We start from the raw sequence: 4,457 nt of genomic DNA on the forward strand, positions 1-4,457 counted from the left end.
CCCCCAAAAAAAAAAAAAAAAAAAAAAAAGTAAACAAAATGGAAAATCAGAGACTAAGAGCTAGCCAGTTTTGATTTTTCAAGTGTTCAGTTGTACTTTCTAATACATTTTATAACCTCCAAGTTTTTCTCTAAGCCACATGGAGCAGGGTGGGGGCAATGACAACAGAAGCTCTAGTAACTTATTAGATCTGAGCCCAGAACTAGGTGCTGAAACACTGATACTTTGGGATGGAACACATATGTGTATACAAAGTGTTTTCTCCTTTTGTTCATCAAGAACATATGTCTACAGAAGAAATCAGGTGGAAAAAATTCCACTTCAAAAAAAATCTAGAAATTATTTAAAATCTATGAAAGAAAATTTAACATTCTTAAGATTCTGCTAAATTTTTAAAAATTTGTCAATTAGTTCAATGAAAGGAAGATTTTACTAGGTCTTATTTTATTTTTTAATGGGTCAATGTTGGAATAGATCTACTAAATTTTATTTATTTATTTATGTATTTTTTGAGACTGAGTCTCGCTCTGTCACCTGGGCTGGAGTGCAGTGGTGCAATCTCAGCTCACCGCACCCTCCACCTCCCAGGTTCAAGCAATCCTCCCACCTCAGCCTCCTGAGTAGGTGGGACTACAGGTGTGCACCACCATGCCTGGCTAATTTTTGTATTTTTAGTAGAGATGGGGTTTGCCATGTTGGCCAAGCTGGTCTCAAACTCCTGACATCAGGTGACCCACCTGCCTCGGCCTCCCAAAGTGCTGGGATTACAGGTGTGAGCCGCCGCACCCGGCCTAAATTTTAGATTGTAAAAGAACCCTCTTGTAACAGCTGAATTGTACAATATCCTGAAACATCCACAACAGTCATTGATGAAAAAATGATCACTATGAATTGAAGACCAATATCCCCTCAGTCAGGTTCCACAACTCCAAATTCCATTCAATCAATTCCAAGTCCTCCTAACTCAACCTCAAATATTGTATCATAAATCCTTTTATATCCATCCATCTTCCCTTCTATTCCATGTTTACAGTTTTATTTTTAAAACTTTTTTAATTGAGATGGGGGGGGTCTCACTATGTTGGCCAGGTTGGTCTTAAACTCCTGAGCTCAAGCAATTCTCCCACCTCAGCCTCCCAAAGCACTGGGATTACAGGTGTGAGGCACAGCATCTGATCTATTTCTTTTTTAAATATTAATAGTAGTAATTTTATTAAATCTGGAGCTCATTTTTTTTAATAGACTTATTTTTTAGAGCAGTTTTAGGTTCACATAAAAAAATTGAGCATAGGTATGGAGAGTTCCCACACACCCCCTGCGCCTACATATGTAATAGCTTCCTCCATTATCAATACCCAGAAACAAGATGGTATATTATCTGATACAATCAATGAACCTACACTGAGAAATCATTATCTCCCAAAGTCCATAGTTTAATTTAAGGGTCACTCTTGGTGTTGTACATTCTGTGATTTTGCACAAAAAGTCCCAGCCTACTATTAAGAGGGTTTAAGGATGAGGACAGGGAGATGATACACTGAAATAAATCTTGGCTAAGAAGTTTTCAGGATTGAAGACAGACATAAGTTTTCAGACTGAACCCAGTTAAAAAAATAAAAAATCTCCAGTTAGACCTGGCTCAGTAAAGGGCAATGATGGAGACAGAGACACTTGGTTTAAACACAACCACAGATAACCTAAAATGGGAGGATAACTGGAATGTCAAGTGACTTCCCAACAACCACAGTGGATGCCTGATGACCAGGGACCACTGCTTCCAGAGTGCTGAGACAAAAGTCACTCTGAACTCAGAGTTCCAAACCGTTCTAATACATCATTGAAGAATGAGTAGGGATTACGGGCATGTGGGATGTACATGAACCCAAAAACTCTTGATGAAGAAACTACTAAGGAATATTTTCAGCAAAAGGCAAACTTATCTTAGAAAGAAAGAGTAGACAGGCCAAGTGCAGTGGCTCATGCCTGTAATCCCAACATTTTGGGAGGCCGAGGCAGGTAGATCACTTGAGGTTGGGTGTTTGAGACCAGCCTGGCCAACATAGTGAAAGCCCGTGTCTACTAAAAATACAAACATTGGCCAGGCATGGTGGCACATGCCTGTAATCCCAGCTACGAGAGAGGCTGAAGCAAGAGAATCGCTTGAACCTGGGAGGCGGAGGTTGCAGTGAACTGAGATCACACCACTGTACTCCAGCCTGGGTGACAGAGCAAGACTCCATCTCAAAAATAAATAAATAAAATAAAATAAAAGGGTAGACATAAGAAAAGATGTTGAAAAGAGATAAAACATGTTGATAACATTAAATACGTATTGACAGAAAGTATTATTAATTATTGTTATTTTGGAAAGGAGTAAATAATTCATTAAGCAATAATTACATGGAAGAAGAGGGGATAGGACTATGGTGTCTTTCCTTTCTTCAAAAGGAAGCTGGAAATAGAGATTAACCATCATATTTTGGTAAGTTAATAATGATGTTAATATGATGAAGGGAAACATGAGGTATAGTTTCCAGGCCACTTGAGGGGAGAAGGATGGGCCAGTGTATTAGTCTGCTCTCACGCTGCTAATAAAGACATACTTGAGACTGGGGGTAAATTATAAAGGAAAGAGGTTTAATGGACTCACAGTTCCATATGGCTGGGGAGGCCTCACAATCATGGTGGAAGGCAAAGGAGAAGCAAAGGCACGTCTTACATGGAGGCAGACAAGAGAGCTTGTGTAGGAGAACTCCTATTTATCAAACTATCAGATCTCATGAGACTCATTCACTATCATGAGAACAGTGTGGGGGAAAGCACTGCCATGATTCAATCATCTCCACTGGGCTCCACCCTTGACACGTGGGGATTATTACAATTCAAGCTGAGATTTGGGTGGGGTCACAGCCAAACCATATCAGCCAGGAAATAGAGAAACCTTAATGCAGCCCGTAAAAAGCAAGAGGGGAAAAAAGGAAACCACAGGAGAATCTTGAAAATATAAAATGGCATGTAAGATGACAGAAATAAGATCAACTATCTTAATATTTATAACAAATGTGGGTGGGTTCACCTGCCTATTAAAGAATCCCATACTAATTTTAAAATCTGTCCTATGTTTTCTTAAAGGACACACCTAAAACCTAATGACAAATAAAACTTGAAACTAAAAAGATGTGAACATCTACGTAGGCCAGCCAAGTAGTAATCAAAAGAAACTTGTTGCAGCAATAATAACATCAGCCAGAAGTAAATTACAATTGAAAAATCATTAATATAGAATGGCAAGGCTATTATAGAATAATAAAAATATAAATCCACAAAGATGATATGAACATCATAAACCAGTGTGAATTTAGTTATGGCTTCAAAATACAGAAAGTAGGCTGGGCATAGCAGCTCATGCCTCTAATTATAGCACTTAGGGAGGCCAAGAAGGGAGAATCCCTTGAGTCCAGGAGTTTGAGACCAGCCTGGGCAACATAGTGAGACCCCCATCTCTATAAAAAAGAAAAAAACTAAATAAATAAATAAAAGACAAAATATAAAAAGCATAGCTTGAATAAAATATGAGGAATAATTGATAATCCACCATCATAAAGGACATTTTAAGCACATATTTAACCCAAGCCCTCCAGGATAGAGAAAACCTTGACAAAGAATCCTCCTCTCTAGAAATGGAGAGTGATGAATGCTCGTGAATTTGCCAGCTCACCAGTCATACAGCATTGTTTCATGGCTTCTTCTTAGATTATCTAAGGAAGAGAAAAATAAAATAAGAGCATCTGCAAAGCAAATGTTTTCCTCATAGCTAGGCAGAAAATGAATGATCCAAAGACTTAACTAGACTGTTTTGTGGTGGGTGACCCAGTAAATCCAGTACATTCTTTTTTTTTTTTTTTGAGACAGAGTCTCGTTCTATCACCCAGGGTGTAGTGCAGTGACTCGACTCACTGCAACCTCCGCCTCCCAGATTCAAGTTATTCTCATGCTTCAGCCACCCAAATAGCTGGGACTACAGGTGTGCACCACCATGCCCGGCTAATTTTTTGTATTTGTAGTAGAGATAGGGTTTCACCATGTTGGCCAAGCTGGTCTTGAACCCCTGACCTCAAGTGATCCACACACCTCGGCCTCTCAAAGTACTATGATTACAGATGTGAGCCACCGTGCCTAGCCAGCCCAGTACATTCTTTAAACCTATTTGCAAATAAGTGATATTTGCTCACAAATAATAAGGCAACACTCTAGGCATGGTCTATGCAGCTCAGGATAACTCTAATGGCAGAGTTACAAGAAATTATGTTGGTATAGCAACAAAAACCTACTATTCTGGTGTCAGTAAAATAAATCAGTAATTGATGAATATGCGTATATTCAATAACTGCTTGGTATCAGGTCTAATTTATGTGTGGTACTGTTCTGGAAAGCACTTTGTTTTTATACATAGTGGA

The 4,457-nt window shown here is 38.9% G+C and overlaps 1 protein-coding gene across 1 annotated transcript in view; it reads right to left on the reverse strand.

The window, feature by feature from the left end:
• ARSH (arylsulfatase family member H) overlaps positions 1 to 3,731 on the reverse strand; it is a 35,409-nt gene extending 31,678 nt beyond the window's left edge. Inside the window, exon 1 of the mRNA XM_017886578.1 lies at positions 3,654 to 3,731. The gene's annotated coding sequence lies outside the window, so the exon portion shown is untranslated. The remainder of the gene's footprint in view (positions 1 to 3,653) is intronic.
• Positions 3,732 to 4,457: the final 726 nt, after the last annotated feature.

This window comes from Rhinopithecus bieti, unplaced genomic scaffold, assembly GCF_001698545.2.
Source record: "Rhinopithecus bieti isolate Rb0 unplaced genomic scaffold, ASM169854v2 scaffold_15803, whole genome shotgun sequence".
NCBI lineage: Eukaryota > Metazoa > Chordata > Mammalia > Primates > Cercopithecidae > Rhinopithecus > Rhinopithecus bieti.